The sequence below is a fragment of the Pelophylax lessonae genome, assembly GCF_965119305.1.
Source record: "Pelophylax lessonae genome assembly, chromosome: 8".
Lineage (NCBI taxonomy): Eukaryota > Metazoa > Chordata > Amphibia > Anura > Ranidae > Pelophylax > Pelophylax lessonae.
The window spans coordinates 270,095,055-270,112,197 of NC_138775.1; the positions used below are offsets into that span (position 1 = coordinate 270,095,055).

At 43.6% G+C, this 17,143-nt stretch overlaps 1 pseudogene across 1 annotated transcript; it reads right to left on the reverse strand.

Annotated features, from left to right (window-relative positions):
- Positions 1–4,275: 4,275 nt before the first annotated feature.
- LOC309562245 lies at positions 4,276–15,544 on the reverse strand (annotated as a pseudogene). Its single transcript has 3 exons — positions 15,524–15,544; positions 6,130–6,191; positions 4,276–5,303 (listed from the first exon to the last, which is right to left on the reverse strand). The product of its transcript is annotated as an uncharacterized misc_RNA (transcript).
- Positions 15,545–17,143: the final 1,599 nt, after the last annotated feature.

A 17,143-nucleotide genomic window follows, 5' to 3' on the forward strand; every position in this document is an offset into this window, starting at 1 on the left:
TTTTCCCCCACAAATAGAGCTTTCTTTTGGTGGTATTTGATCACCTCTGTAATGTTTATTTTTTGCGCTATAAACAATAAAAGAGCGACAATTCTGCAAAAAAAAAAAAAAAACAATATTTTTCACATTCTACTATATAACATTCCCAAAAAAAAAAATTTGAAAATCAAATTTGTTTATCCTTTTAGGCCAATTTGTATTCTGCTACATATTTTTGCTAAAAAAAAAAAAAAAAAATCGCTATAAGTGTATTTTGATTGGTTTGTGCAAAACTTATCACGTCTACAAACTAGGGGAAAGATTTATGTCATTTTTATTTATTTTTATTTTTTATTAGTAATGGCAGCGATCTGCGATTTTGCGGCGGACAGATTGGACCCCTAACTGACATTTTTGACACTTTTGGGGGACCAGTGACATTACTACAGTAATCCGTGCTAAAAACATTCACTGTTACTGTAATAGTGAAACTGGCAGGGAAGGGGTTAACCCTAGGTGATCAAAGGGTTAAGTGTGAGCCTAGGGGAGTGTTTCTAACTGTGGGGGGAGGGACATGTGAAATGACCATAGAGACCTGCGATCCTATATAGAAGGATGATTGAAGTGATCATTTCAGAGAGAAGAAAGATCGGCTGTGTTTACAACAGCTGACCGTTCTTCTCTCCCAGCGGGGAGCGATCACAGGTGCTCTGCAGCAATCACGGCTGCCGGCCTTGTGCATCAGCATCCCTGCTGCCTAGTGGGGATGGGAGCACACTGGCGGTGGCATGTGCTTGCCCCCCAGCACCACGTGCGTGACCGACATAGTACTACGCCATTTGGCGCAGCCGAGCCAGCCTGCTGCAGTAAAACTGCGGTGGGCGGTCGGCAAGTGGTTAATATAGGCTGGCTGTAGAAAAAACTTATATATTTCTGACTAGCCATCTTAGGTTTTACTTTTGACCTCTCTGTTTTTTGTCTGCTTTAAGGCCCGTACACACGATAGGAAAATCGGAAGTATAATTTCGTCCGATGAAAGATCTGCTGATTTTCGGATCGTTTATTATAGTGCTTTCGACAGCCAATTCCGATTTTTGGGATTTTTGTTTAATTAGTACAGTTTTTGTCTGAAATAAATCGTAAGAACAAGACTAGGCATGCTCAGAAATGAAAGAAAACATACAGAACAATTCAACACATGACATCACTTCTGAAGTTGAATTCTGTTGTACGGGGAAATTTCGTATGTTAAGTAACCTCTTCATTTTCCATATGAGATTAGCATGCAACAAAAAACGGAAGAAAATTAGTCCGATAATCTGATCGTGTGTACGAAGCTTTACCCTGAAGATGGAGATTCTAACTTTTTTTGGAGTCTCCACCTCTTGACACCTATCAGAACCCTTTGAGGAGGGGAGGATTTAGTAAAACTGGCGCACACAGAGTCTGGTGCAGCTGTGCATAGTCACCAATCATTTTCTAGATTTTAGCCCTGGTTCACACCGGCGTGACTTGTCATGCGATTTGACAGGTCCAAAACCCATGACAAGTCGCACCGTATTGTCGGCAATGGAACCGTTCAAATCGGAGCGATGCCGACTTTGCGGTGCCGCAACAATTTGAAAAAGTAGTTCCTGCACTATTTTTGGTGATTCATGCGTCCGGCCCCCTAATCTACATGCAGGGCCCTGGACACATGGAGTTCAATGGGGCTCTAATAGGCTAAAAAAAAGGGTGGGTTGGGGGCGCAGTGAACCCACCCAGTTGTGTGACAATAGCGAATGAATATTCGCTATTGTCACACGGATCCTCCTCCTGGCCAATCAGGGAGCGGGTCCTGACACCCGTTTCCCGATTGACCGAAAGGAGAAGCCATGCCATTCGCCATTGAGGAAAACGAAGCAGCCGTTTGCTGCTGCTCCCTGCCTTCCCTCTATATGTCCAGGCAGGGTGAGTGAGCCGGCGCCGGGGGTGGGGGGTTATGGTGTGTGGCCTGGTGTGGTTCGGGGGGGTAGTATGTTGCAGTCCGTCTGACGCCCCCCCCCGCGCCCATGGAGCACCAGCCGCCACTGCTCCTTGACATCTATCAGGACTCCTCTGCCTGGCCTTTTATGTGCTAAACATTTTTCCAACTGAACACCGGCTGGCAGGATCTGATACTACTAGCTGCAGGTAGATTTTAAATCCTGCGGTCTTTCCTCTCCCATTGCAGTAGTGAGTGCCAACACTTCAACCATCAGCCTGATTTGACATTTCAACAGGTGTGCAGGGGGTGATAGGAAATGAAAGATGAGTTCCAGGCAACCAACTAAACACGGTGTTGAAATACCGTTTTAACTGTAATTCAGTCGGTCTTGTAGACCAGACATCGCAGTGGCCTTACTTTGCTCTACTGCAATTACCCAGTTTAGGTTCGCCCTATAGCAATTATACTGCTACAGGACGGCACCTGTGTGCCGAATCACGTATATATACAGGATCCGACACTTCCAGGTATGGGACGCACATGCACGCCGCCGGGGGCTTGCTCCCTCTTACACACAGCGAAAGCTGATCAGCATGTATCCCAGACTCGATCTCCGCCGGAACCCACATATTGTGAGAAAGTGCCGGTTCACACATATACCATGTGATGTCTGTCATCGCATTTGCAGTGCACTGCTCTGCAAATCACATATAATATATGAGCGTTGCAAATTCAGCCGTACAGATTGTATGGCTGAATTCCCATTGCATTTGGACCAAAGTCACACAGGACACTTTTTTTGGTCCGCACCAGAATCGGATCACATGGGTGTTCACACTTATGCGATATGATTCATGTCCGAATTGACAGTTCGCACTGCCATATGCGAACCAATCTGGGGGTGTTGTTAACTTTGTATTGACACCCCCAGCGATTCGCATATGGCAGTTTGAACTGCCTGTGAGTTGAGTGCGATGCGGGAACCCTCAGCGGATTTGCAGGGTTCCCGCATTGCATATTTGTCAACCGACACGAAAAGACACAGAACTGCGATCTTCTATGTAAACAAGGCAGATCGCCGTTCTGACAGGAGGGAAGGGATGGAATTTGAGTCCCTGCATAGCATTTCTTCCCCTATTAACTTCCACAGTTTAGAAAAACACCAGCTAGGCACACTGTTAACCCTTTGATCGCCCCTGATGTTAACCCCTGTCATTAGTACAGTGACAATGCATATTTTTAGCATTGATCACTGTATTAGTGTCACTGATGCCCAAAAAAAGTCAGTGTCAGAATGTCTGCTGCAATATCGCAGTCCCACTATAAGTCACTAATTTCCGCCATTGCTAGTACAAAAAAAAAAAAAATTGCATAGTTTGTAGACGCTATAACAAACCAATCAATATACACTTATTCAGATTTATTTTTTATTTTTAACAAAAAATATGTAGTAGAATACATATTGGCCTAAATTTATGAAGACATTTGATTTTTTACAATGTTTGTTATTGGATATGTTTCATAGCAAAAAGTAAAAAATATAGTTTTTTTTTTTTTTTTTAAATTGTTGGTCTTTTTTTGTTTATAGTGCAAAAAATAAAAACTGCAGACCCTCAAAAGAAATCTCTCTTTGTGGGGGAAAAAGGGACATACATTTTATTTGGGTACAGTGTTGTCAGTTAAATTAACGCAGTGCCATATCTCAAAAAATGGCCTGGTTAAATCTTCCGGTGGTTAAGTGGTTAATACAACTTGGTCACCAGCCCATCGTCAAGTTGCGATTAGAAACTCTACAAAAATATATATTTAGCCCCGGTTTACACTTGTGCGTGTGCGGGGTTCGCATGTAATGTCGGAGCGCACTGCTCCGACATTACATGCGATTGGCTGTGCGGTGCGAGTTTAGCCATACAAACTGTATGGCTAAATTCGCATCGCACCCGCAGCAAACACGCACAGGAGGCATTTTTGCAGCCGCATCAGGATCGGATCGCACAGCAGTTCACACTTGTGCGATCCGATCCTGTGCGAACTGCACGATCGCACTGCGATATGCGATCAAACTGGGGGTGTCGTTAAGATTACATTGACACCCCCAGCGGATCGCATATGGCAGTGTGAACTGCCGGGGGTGCGTGTGCGATGCGGGAACAGGCTGCGAGTTTGCAGCCTTCCCGCATCGCATCAGTGTGAACCGGACCTAAAGCTTTTATATTTTCCTGCATTTTTAATTGTTTCATTACTGATACAAACTTGGATACCTTTAAAAACAAATAAAGTAATAATTATTTTGATGCAAACAAAAATCTGGAAAAATCTGATAGAAACATTTATTCGGAAGTATCTGTTTGTGCCGTTGGGATGCTGATAACTGGGATTGTAGTATGAGGGGCTGTAAAGGTACCAGATTTTTTTGTTTGCTCTTTGCCAAATTCATGGACAGGACTTTTCATTTCAGGATTCCCAAGCATTGGAGATGACCATGATGAATTTATGACGTGTGAACTCACGTTGTTGTGTTCTGTTGTCTTGTCTGGGAGAAGACGTTATCTTCTCTGCTTGGTGAGTCTGGATTTCGACTCCCTGTGGATGTATTTCCGCTGGCAGGTAACTTTGTCTTCCTTTTCTGGCCTCCAACACCAGGGGTCTCGTGGTAAGAGTGTTGGGAGAATTATCACATCTTCTCCCAGATCTTGGAGAATGTTTCATAAGGTGAGACTCTACAGCTGGAAATAAACTGCCAATCTCTGAAGAGCCTTGTTGGTGTCCTGGTGGCGATAGAGGTTTTGAGATAGTTATGTAGCTCCATCTTTGCATTTCCACCACACTGTTCGGCCTTGGCATGGATGATCTTGCACTGCTTGAGCCAGAAGGCTTTGAGACTTGCTGTGGCCTGGAATGGGAACCTCGGTCATAGTCTACTCTCTTCTTGGGGTTGACTCCATTTATGACTGTTCCCAGCTGACTAAGCTGAGCCCTTTCCTCCCAAGCCAGGCCAGGTTTTGGGCATTGTTTGCTTTCCTGCCAAATCTTTTTGACTTCTCTATACCTGAACTGTCTGTCTGTAGGCTCTTTCTCTTCCCTCACTAACTCAGCCTTCTGTTTTGTCCCATCTGAAGATAAAAATTGTATATTAAACTTCACATTAGCCGACAATGACCTTTTAACGGTTTTGTTCTTTAAAGTGGAAGAGGGTGACTTAGTTTGTCTATTAGTCATTAGGTCCTTGGAGTAGTTCGTATTGTCCTGAGTAACTGAACTCGTTCCCGTTGTAGGCCTTACACTATCTGCTGGCCATTGGCTGCTGAAGAAATGGATTTGCTTTGCAGGAACAAGCTTTTGTAAGTCAGACACTGTACTGTGTAAGATCCTGGTACCTGCGGTACCCTTCCAGCCTATTATTTGTACATTACGTTCCACCATATAGATAGGTGGAACGCATCTAGTACCTGTCCCTTTAAATTCCATGACCTCATCAGTGAGTGCCGCTCTGAGCGGCTATTTCAACCGCCGGCATTCACTCACATGTGTTCGTGCTACAGCATTACCTAACGCTGCCGAATCCTCCAGCTATTCCCTAATACCTGGATTGACCGAAGACTTGCTACAACATCTTGTATCTCGCTACAAGATCATTACCTCACCGCCGGAACCCTCTCCTTACAAACCTACCAGTGATAAGTACCCCACAGGGGAATACCTTCCTAATCTACTTTCACTACTACTCTGCTTACTAAAGACTATTGCTACTCTAAGAACTATACTGTTACATCTAACATCTGCACCGCTACTTAGATTGCAAGCTCTTGAGCCTATTACCATTTTGTCACTGCACTAGCCTAGCATCTCCTGTACACTTCATCTGCTCTTCACTACCACCTGTTACCTGTACATGATTGCTATCCTAAGTGCTTACTATCACCATCTGTTACCTCTTACCATTACTATCACTATCCACGCCTGTCCCCTCAGTATCACCTCTATACTTTCACATATAAACATATCACTCCAGGAACATCTTTAATGAGTGTCTGTGTTTGTGTATGTGCTTGCTGAGACAGGCTGATGCACAATGATGAGTCTTGAGAGTTGGATATGGTAGTTCAACACATCTCTACATGACTACTGAGTGTAACTTCCCCAGCTGCAAATCCACACCACACAAATAAACGCCGGAGAGTTACATACTGAAGAAGACAAACATGTTTTCCTTCTGGTATGTTTCTGGCTTTGTGTCAATTGCAGTCTGGAAAATAAGGATATACGTAAATAAAAGTATGATTTCAGTGAGCATTTAACAACCTCAATATCAGGCCAATTCTGACACTTCTCTCATACATGTGAATATTTGCATTTTTTTGTTTTGCTAGAAAATTACTTAGACCCCCAAACTATCTATTTCTAAGCAGAAGCCCTAGAGAATCAAATGGGGTTTTGCAATTTTTTTATGTCACACGGTATTTGTGCAGTGGCTTTTTCAAACGCAAATTTTTGGGAAAAAATGCAAATTAATGAATTCTAATGTACAAAAACACAATTAATAGCCATTTTTTTTTATAAACTATAAAAAGATGATTTTCCACTGAATAAATAGATACCAAACACCCGTTGAATAGCGACAAACTACAGTACTTAAAAATCTCCATAGTTGAAACTTTTAGATGCCAGATCTCTCATCTGCCCTTAAAAGCATCTGGTCAAACTGAGATGAGTTTAACCACTTGCCGACTGCCTAACGCCGATCTACGTCGGCAGTCAGCCCCTCACAGGCAAAGTGACGTAGGGCTACGTCACTAGCTTGTGAGGGTCTAGGGAGCGAGCGCGCGCCCCCGGAGGCGCGCTCCCGCTCCCGCGTGGTCACGGACCCCCCCGCGCGTGTGACCGGCGGACCCGATGTCCGCCGGTCACTCCGCGATCGGCGGGGGGAGAGGGAGAATGTCAGGCAGCCTGTGTAAACAAGCTGCCTGTCATTCTCCTTGCTGTTAGGATACTGATCACTCGGATCTAGTATGTAGATCCGTTGATCAGTGTCCATACAGCTCAAGCCCCAGCCAATCACAGTAGAAAGCACGCCCCTAGGGACACACACAGCCCCTCCCTCCCAAATAAAGTTAACCCCTTCACTACCAGTGCATTTTTACAGTAACAGTGCATATATATAGCACTGATTACTGTAGAAATGTCACTGGTAGCCCCAAAAGTGTCAAAAATGTCAGTCAAGGGTCCGATCTGTCCGCCCCAATGTCGCAGTACCGCAAAAAAATCGCAGATCGCCGCCATTACACGTTAAAAAAAAAAACAACAAAAATGACAGAAATCTTTCCCTTTGTTAGTAAACGCGATAACTTTTGCGCAAACCAATCAAAATACGCTTTTTGCGATTTTTTTTTACCAAACATAGGTAGCATAAAACAAATTGGCCGAAAAAGTAAAAAAATTTTGATTTTTAAATTTTTTTTTTGGGGAATTTCATATAAAAAAATGTGAAAAATATTGCTATTTTTGCAAAATTGACGCTCTTCTTTTGTTTATAGCGCGTGATCAAAAAATCGCACAGGTGATCAAATACCACCAAAAGAAAGCTCTGTTTGTGGGAAAAAAAGGACGCCAAATTCGTTTAGGTACAGCGTCGCACGACCGCGCAATTGTCCGTTAAAGTCACGCAGTGCCGAATCGCAAAATACCCCCTGGTCGGAATGGGGGTAAAATCTTCCGGGGCTTAAGTGGTTAATCAGATCCTGTTAAGCTGGTAATGGTTTGAAAACCTCAAACCAAAACTGGAAAAGTATCCTGGTCGTTTCCAGTTTCATAGACCATAAAGATGATTGAGGAAGTTTTGGTCCTCCTTCATCTCTATGGTCAGCCGGTGGCTTCAGTCTCTGGCTTCCTGGTGGAATGGGAGAGCCCAGAAAGGCAGCGGAAGGTGGTGGGGACCCTTTCCACCACATGTAAAAGCAATTAGATTGCTTTTACATGATTCAGCATTACCGGCTGAAAAGCATTGTAAGTATACATATTCCATACCTATGGGACTGCTGTGGAAGCAGAGAATCACAGTAGTACTCATTGCTTTTACAGTGTTCAACATTATTTTCCAGGTCCAATACTGAGAAATCCTCTCTTTTGCATAGTGAACAAGGGTTGTTGCTCACTCAGCACGGCTGCTATTCACAGGACACTGTTTATTTTCAATGATAATAAGGCATTCTCTGATTGGTTAGGTGGAGAGGTGGGGTGCTAACATCATGATCCCCACCTTGTCAAGTCAGAGAATGCCTTGTATTTATTGAAAAAACACAAGGTTTTCTGTGAATGGCAACCATGCTGAGTGTTTACTATGCAGAACAGCAACCAATCGGCACAGGACCTGGAAGACCACATTAAACAATGAAGTGGCGGAAAATACAACAGTAGTTCTCAGCTTCCACGGCGGTCCCACACCTATGAAATATTGCTATTACAGTCTGGAAAATAGTTATTTGATCCCCTGCAGATTTTGTAAGTTTGCCCACTTGAAATTAAGAAATGAAGGGTCTATAATTTTTTTTATCATAGGTGTATTTTAAATCACACAGACAGAATATCACAAATAAATCACATGATACAAATGTTATGAATTGAGTTGCAGTTCAGTGAGTAAAATAAGTATTTGATCCCCAAGCAAAACATGACTTAGTACTTGGTGGAGAAACCCTTGTTGGCAAGCACAGAGGTAAGACAACGGCTTGGGGGCCACAATGTATTGCACTCGGAACAAGATTAGAGATTTTTTTTGTATAAATTGTGGTGTCTCTTTTGCAGACTTTGGATAGAAGTAGCAGGTGCAGAAAAATTGGGCTTTGGGTGTTGGTGGTGCCTTTACACTGTAACCCTATGGAGGTACTCTTGATTAATGCAAGAATTGCCTTGCTGTAAAGAATTGAAATGTGATGGCCCCGTCAAAAACAGTTGTGGAAAAATTGGTCTTTGGTGGTGCCTTCATCCCACAACCTTCTAGAGGCAGAATAACCTGCTCTGGCAGCTGCAGTGGACTGCGCACTAGTGTCAACTTGGTTCATAGAGGATGAGGATGGTTTAGTAAGCCAGTCCACCACCTCCCTTGCATGCTGTGGCGGGATAGCATGGGCAACATCACTAAACAGAGGAAATTATGCTTTGTCTGAGGACAGACCATGTCCACCTTTGCCTGTGGACACAGACACTGCTGGGCCCCTCATAGTGGCATGGGAACATCTGCCTCTCCTGGTTGGCCTTCCAGACATGATGAGGGGGGAGGGGGGGGAGGATCTTATTACCCACATTTAATAGAAACTGGGAAATGTATGATTGTATGCACTTTATTGAATGAAAAGTGGTGTTTGGTGCACTTTAAATTGAGGACTGACGCTGACAGAAATGAAAAAACTATTAAAAATAAATAAATAAATAAAAGGGGAACACCAGCGTCACAGTCAGAAAACTCTGGCTGACAATTTAAAAAAAAGGGGGCAGGCAGGGGACAAAAAAAAAAAAAAAACATGCAGCTACCAAAAAAATAAAGGTGTATAAAGCACTGTATATAGCACTAAAACACTGCACTACACTAACACTATACTGACAACACACTATACTGACACTATAATAGCACTACACTAACACTCTACACTCAGAGTCACAATCAGTGTACACATTAACTCGCTAGTAGCAAACTGAGCCCTGCTCTATCTATCTTCCACTCCAACAATGCACTGCAAAAGCTTCCCTTGGAAAGGATCCTTTTATAGTGTGGGGTGGGACTATAATCACTGAGTCGTGATTGGATAAAGTCATCATCACTTTGTCCAATCAGGGCTCTGACATTGCTCTGTGCCCTTATCAGTAAAGCGGTGCAACACTTCATCCAATTAAGGCCCTAGAATGCACTGTGCAGCACGCAGTGCATTGTGGGTCGCTCGGCGAGCAAACAATCTGCCAAGCACCCCGAAAATTAACACTGCCAACGGCCAGGTGATACGTGAATAAGACAGCCCAATAACCACCAAGAGGATATAGAACCGCCACCAAAATCACTGCCTCTTACCAGAGTCTGATTAATACAAGCCAAACAATCAATGACTTCAGTGTGTGCCAAACGCCATATGGAAATAGATGCAGAAATGTGAAAAGACACTCAGAGGTCTGATGATCTAGACCAAAATCACTGCCGCTTACCAGACTGTGACAGGTGACAAGCAAAGGGTCTCAAACAATCCTCTGGATAACTGATGTCAATTGCTCCAAGTCCAGCCGACCAAGCCAAAAAGGGAGACAAAAAAGCACTCCATAGTGTAAAACCAAACAAACTTTAATTCAAAAAAGAAGAGCAACTTACAAAAATGTAGATGGAGAAAGCGTGGATAGGATGCGAGCCGCCGGCCGGTCGGCTCCTTCGCCCGTCCTCAAACTCAAAGCAGTGACGTCAGCACGCCGCGACCGACGCACGTTTCGTCAAATATGACGTTTTCAAGGTACTTTGCTTGTCACCTGTCACAGTCTGGTAAGCGGCAGTGATTTTGGTCTAGATCATCAGACCTCTGAGTGTCTCTTCACATTTCTGCATCTATTTCCATATGGCGTTTGGCACACACTGAAGTCATTGATTGTTTGGCTTGTATTAATCAGACTCTGGTAAGAGGCAGTGATTTTGGTGGCGGTTCTATATCCTCTTGGTGGTTATTGGGCTGTCTTATTCACGTATCACCTGGCCGTTGGCAGTGTTAATTGTACTGGTGTGGTGGCCTTTCCTTTCACCTTCTTAGTGAAGGTTCACATATTGGGTGTTTGAGAGATTGTCATACAGTGTCACGCTATGGATATTTAATTTCTCTCCACATGCAAACAATATCCGGGAACCGATTCAAATTGCGACAAACAATCAAAAACGTATGAAATGGGTAAGTCGCGCTAATGAGTGATGTTGTCAAATATTTACATAAATGTCAAATCATATAAATCGTGAAGAAGTGTCCACATGGACTATTTAATGGTCAACTAAATGTCCCAAAACTCAGGAGTTCTTCCAAACTCTTCAACTTGAAATATGAGCCACCAGATGAGTGATCTCCTTACCAGATAGATAAAGGAAATTAGCCCTCAAAACACCAGATGAAGTGGATCTGCAGCCTCGAATCCAAAAATTGAATCGGTTCCCGGATATTGTTTGCATGTGGAGAGAAATTAAATATCCATAGCGTGACACTGTATGACAATCTCTCAAACACCCAATATGTGAACCTTCACTAAGAAGGTGAAAGGAAAGGCCACCACACCAGTGCAATTAACACTGCCAACGGCCAGGTGATACGTGAATAAGACAGCCCAATAACCACCAAGAGGATATAGAACCGCCACCAAAATCACTGCCTCTTACCAGAGTCTGATTAATACAAGCCAAACAATCAATGACTTCAGTGTGTGCCAAACGCCATATGGAAATAGATGCAGAAATGTGAAGAGACACTCAGAGGTCTGATGATCTAGACCAAAATCACTGCCGCTTACCAGACTGTGACAGGTGACAAGCAAAGTACCTTGAAAACGTCATATTTGACGAAACGTGCGTCGGTCGCGGCGTGCTGACGTCACTGCTTTGAGTTTGAGGACGGGCGAAGGAGCCGACCGGCCGGCGGCTCGCATCCTATCCACGCTTTCTCCATCTACATTTTTGTAAGTTGCTCTTCTTTTTTGAATTAAAGTTTGTTTGGTTTTACACTATGGAGTGCTTTTTTGTCTCCCTTTTTGGCTTGGTCGGCTGGACTTGGAGCAATTGACATCAGTTATCCAGAGGATTGTTTGAGACCCTTTGCTTGTCACCTGTCACAGTCTGGTAAGCGGCAGTGATTTTGGTCTAGATCATCAGACCTCTGAGTGTCTTTTCACATTTCTGCATCTATTTCCATATGGCGTTTGGCACACACTGAAGTCATTGATTGTTTGGCTTGTATTAATCAGACTCTGGTAAGAGGCAGTGATTTTGGTGGCGGTTCTATATCCTCTTGGTGGTTATTGGGCTGTCTTATTCACGTATCACCTGGCCGTTGGCAGTGTTAATTGCACTGGTGTGGTGGCCTTTCCTTTCACCTTCTTAGTGAAGGTTCACATATTGGGTGTTTGAGAGATTGTCATACAGTGTCACGCTATGGATATTTAATTTCTCTCCACATGCAAACAATATCCGGGAACCGATTCAATTTTTGGATTCGAGGCTGCAGATCCACTTCATCTGGTGTTTTGAGGGCTAATTTCCTTTATCTATCTGGTAAGGAGATCACTCATCTGGTGGCTCATATTTCAAGTTGAAGAGTTTGGAAGAACTCCTGAGTTTTGGGACATTTAGTTGACCATTAAATAGTCCATGTGGACACTTCTTCACGATTTATATGATTTGACAATCCTTTATAGAGCAAGAACTTGCAGATGTGGACATTCAATACTTTATGAAACCTTTCAGATACACGGACTGGTACTTAAAAGCAGAAATAGAACGAACTTTGGGAAAACTAAAGATAAGTGATTCGTAGGCCTGAATAATGCAACCACCTTCTTGTTTAAATTGATTTCCCCGACTTATTCTCTGCCTATATTAAGGTATTATATGGACGTATGCAGTGTTGACGGACCAACATTTTAGGATATATATGGGAACACCCATCTCCAATAGCAATAGTAAAAAATAAAAATTAATCAATCGGACCAGCCCATGTTAATATGTTAAGATGTTGAGAAACGATATTCTTTCCCCCCCCCCTTTTTTTTTTCTATTCTTTATATTACTATAGAGGATAGATTTTGATATTATGATTATTCTTCTTTGTTATGTTTGTATGACTTGTTGGCTATAATTTTTTTTTTTTATAAAAAGAGATTTAAAAAGGAAAAAACAAAAAAACAAAAAGAAAAAAAAAAGAATAAAAGCCTTAGAAATTCCCTTTCCTCATGCCTTACCTAATATGTGTGGCAATCATTATTAAAAACAAGCCCCAGTGGCCTAATGGATAAGGCACTGGCTTCCTAAGCCAGGGATTGTGGGTTCGAGTCCCATCTGGGGTGTTTGAAATCTTGCTTGTCTCTTTCAACCAGGGACTCTTTACAAGCGCTTGCCAAGGCGAGTATGAAGAATAAAAGCCTTAAAAATTCCCTTTCCTTATGCCTTAACTAATATGTGTGGCAATCATTATAAAAAGTCCCCATTACAACAACACTCTTATAGGGGAAATCATTCTCCTTACTTTGATGATGAGGTCGATTCTAGAAATATGTCTCCTTATAATTACAACCAATCCCAACCTGGGCCGAGTCATCATTGGGATTTTCCCAGAGAAAATCAAAACGGGAAGAGAGGTCCCAACCAAAGAGAGGCACCAGAGGGGGGAGGCGCAAAAGGAAAAAGACAACGAACCTAACTCAATCAGGTATATTCAATCTAAGTAAGGTCCAATTGTCAGAATAAGAACTATATACTTTGGATAGAGGACTTAAGTTTGTTCCCCCTAGGTCCATGAACAAATTTAACACCTTCATAGATATTCAAAAATTTATAAGGAAAATTAATGTTCAAAGATACATCTTGACCAACCCTCGCCCAATTACTTCCAACAATCATTCCACAGAGATTGTCCATTCCGGATTGTCTAACCCTTTATTATTTAATCCCCCAGGGAAGATAGCGCCAGCTGTCACAGTTTTTAGGGATTTAGTATTAAAGGATTTGGCTTCATTGCATCTTAACCACTTGCCGACCGCCGCAAGTACATTTACTGCGGGAGTCAGCCCCGTGCAGGCAAAGTGACGTAGTACTACGCCGCTCGCTCCCGACGTTCTGGGGCGCGCTCCCGTGTGCCCCCACCGCCGCCGATGACCTGATTGGGTTCAGAACCAATCAGTCATCAGGTCCAGGCCAATGATTTTTGCCCTGGACCTGTTGATCGGTCCTGCCCAATCAGATTCCATGCTGAGCCGGTGTAATGTAAACACAGGCTCAGAAAAGACCCGCTCTCCCCTCCCATGATCCTTTTTGGATACATTGAGAGGAGAGAGCACATCTAACTGTGAGTACTGCACCAAGCACACATACACACACTTAGATAGGCACATTTAACCCCTGATCGCCCCCCCCCCAGTTAACCCCTACACCCCCTGTCACAACACACTGTATACTGTATATAGCATTTTCCTATATACCTGTATAATTGTGATTTGTGACCAGGTGTAGCGCTTGCGGCCCTCCCTTTTACACTTAAAATACCCGCCACCCCCCCATAAAGATTTAACCCCCTGATCCCCCTAATCCCCCCCCCTGATCACCCCCAGTTAACCCCTTTCCCCCTGTCACATTGCACACGAATACAAACGTAATATACTGCTTTTCTGTATTTTGTACTAGTGCGATTGTAACTTGAGTTAGCGCTAGCGACTTCGTTTCTATCCCAAGTAGGTTTAGAGTCCCCGCCACCCCCCCTTAAAGATTTAACCCCCTGATCACCCCTACACCCCCTGTCACAACACACACTGTATACAGTATATAGCATTTTCCTATATACCCGTATAAGTGTGACTTGTGACCAGGTTTAGCGCTTTTGGTCGTTCCTTTTATCCTTAGGATACCCGCCACCCCCTCCCAATAAAGATTGAACCCCCTCATACCTCCTGACCCCCCCCTGATTACCCCCAGTTAACCCCTTCCCCCCTGTCACATTGCACACTAATACAAATGTAATATACTGTTTTTCTGTATTTTGTATTAGTGCGATTGTGACTTGAGTTAGCGCTAGCGAATTCATTTCTGTCCCAAGGAGGCTTAGGGTCCCCGCCACCCCCTCATAAAGATTTAACCCCCTGATCCTCCCCTGATCACCCCCAGTTAACCCCTTCATTGCCCTGTCACAGTGTCACTTTTATAGTGTAAGAAGAAGCAGCTTGGTATGTATATTGTCTTGTCTCGTATGGCGGAGATCCAGGGGAGATCTCTGAGTTGAAGCTTTTTCTTAGGAAGCGTCAATACAACCAAAATGCCTCCTTGGTTCTGGAGAGAGATTATGGGAAATATTACTCCCCTGATCCTTACCAGAACTGTAAGCAAGGCATAGCAGTTAAGATGGTCATAGGGCTGAGGGATAGTATGGGTTCCCTGGTGAAGTCTAGATCAGGGATCCTGAAGATCTTCAGGTCATATTACACAGACCTTCTGGGAAAAAAGGACCTTAATCGGGACAGGATGCAAAGCTTTCTGGATTCTACTCCAGGATTGGGTACATTGCATTTGATGGATTTGACAAAGTCAATTTCAGCAGATGAGGTAGTTTATGCTATAGAAAAGCTGGCTACCAAAAAATCACCTGGGCCAGATGGGCTGACAGCTGAATTTTATAAGTGTTTTAAGTCCATTCTGGCTCCCTTTTTAGCAGAGGTTTATAACAGCTGTCTAGAAGAGGATTCGCTCCCTCCCTCCAGAGGCAATCTGCTGTGATTCTTCAGTCAAAAGGTAAAAAGACCCCTCAATGTGTGAGTAGCAGGCGATTTGTTGTCCAATCATCAGCACTGCTCGGTCCAATGCAGAAGTACCTTTTCAGCAGTTTTAGCCATCGGGGAGGCTTGGAGCAATGCAGGGCTGCTAGATGAAGAAAGTATTTGCTGACATTGGATCAGGCGAAGACTTTTGATTGAGTCAATCTGAGTACCTGTATTTGCTACTTGGTAGATATGGCCTGCAGGGCAGGTTTATAGATTGGCTGAAAACATTATATAAAGGAGCTGAGGGCTTCCCACGTGTTAATGGTTTGGTTGGACAGCCTTTTGAGGTTGGCTCTGGTGTGCACCAGAGGTGTCCTTGAGCCCCCTGCTATATGCATTCGCAATTGACCCCTTCATAAGAAAGTTACAGGGTGGATCATTGTGCGGGATACCTTTGGGCATTGCTGGTGTGCTGCCTTTAAAGGTCGCGGCCTATGCCGCTGATGTGTCTGTTATTATCTCTGGGATGAAGGAGGCGCAGGAGGTGGTCTCTGTGATAGAGCAGTACATGGAGGCTTCTAGCTCTAAAGTTAACCATGAAAAGAGTGATGATTTTTGGATGGGCGAGGAGGGTGAAAGCTTCGAACTTCTGAATGCCTTCCCAGAGCCCCAGCAGGAAATTAAAGTTTTGAGCATTAAATTTGTCCTGGTGACTATGGTCATCGAAATTAGGAAGGCAGGTTGGTGGATGCCAATGCCAAAGACTTGAACAAAACGTACCTGATCCTTTTTATATGTCAGCTTTGTCTGTATCTTGCCAGAATCTCTCTATGCAAGGGCATAAAGCTGCTTTTTCCAACTGTTATGGGGAAATAGGCTGAACCTGATCAAACACAATGTAACTTACCTGTCCAGGCAGGAGGGTGGCCTAGGAATGGTCAAACCTATAGTTTTCCTTTCTCTGCTCCATTTAAAGTACAATCTTGGTAATATGTTAGCAGAGACTCCACCGGATTCTGGGTTTTGGGCTTTGTTGTAGTGTGTCATTGGCCTTAAGGGATTGCCCAGGCTCCGTAAAGAAGGACGGGTTGTGTTTAATCAATTTGGGAATGCCCCCCACAAATAACTAAAATTATAACTGTGGCACAAATACTTCCCTAGAATCTCTGATGTCTGCTGTATGTGCCACCAGGACACTGGCACATTGATACATATTTAGTGACAGTGCCCAGTGTTGCAAACATCTTAGAGAGATCCATCGCATTATGGTGGCGATCTCGAGTCTTCCTCTGGAATTTACTCCTGCTCACTATTTACTCTATCATTCCAAGTACCTAAGCGCCTATATTTTAAATTGTTAGACATGCATATAGTCAACGTAGTCTGATTACTTGTCCCTGTCTGTTGGCGGACAACCAGTCATTTTTGCGGAATGGTTCTGGTGCCTGACAAAATCTCAACCATGGAGGAACTAATCCATACTTTTCAGAACAGACACATCCAATTTCATAACACCTGGTTCTTTTGGATCCACTATAAAACCACAAAAGAGAATGCTGCTCACATGGTGTGACTGTGTATACAGGAAGGTCAGGTACTGTTGTTAGAGGGCGCTAGGGCTGACTTGATGGGTCTCTGGGCTTACAGTCAGGGTCTCTATTTGGGCTACTCCTTGATTGAGAGGTACTTTGTGAGGTTGTATTGCTGCTCTCTATAAGGCAACGTAGCCTT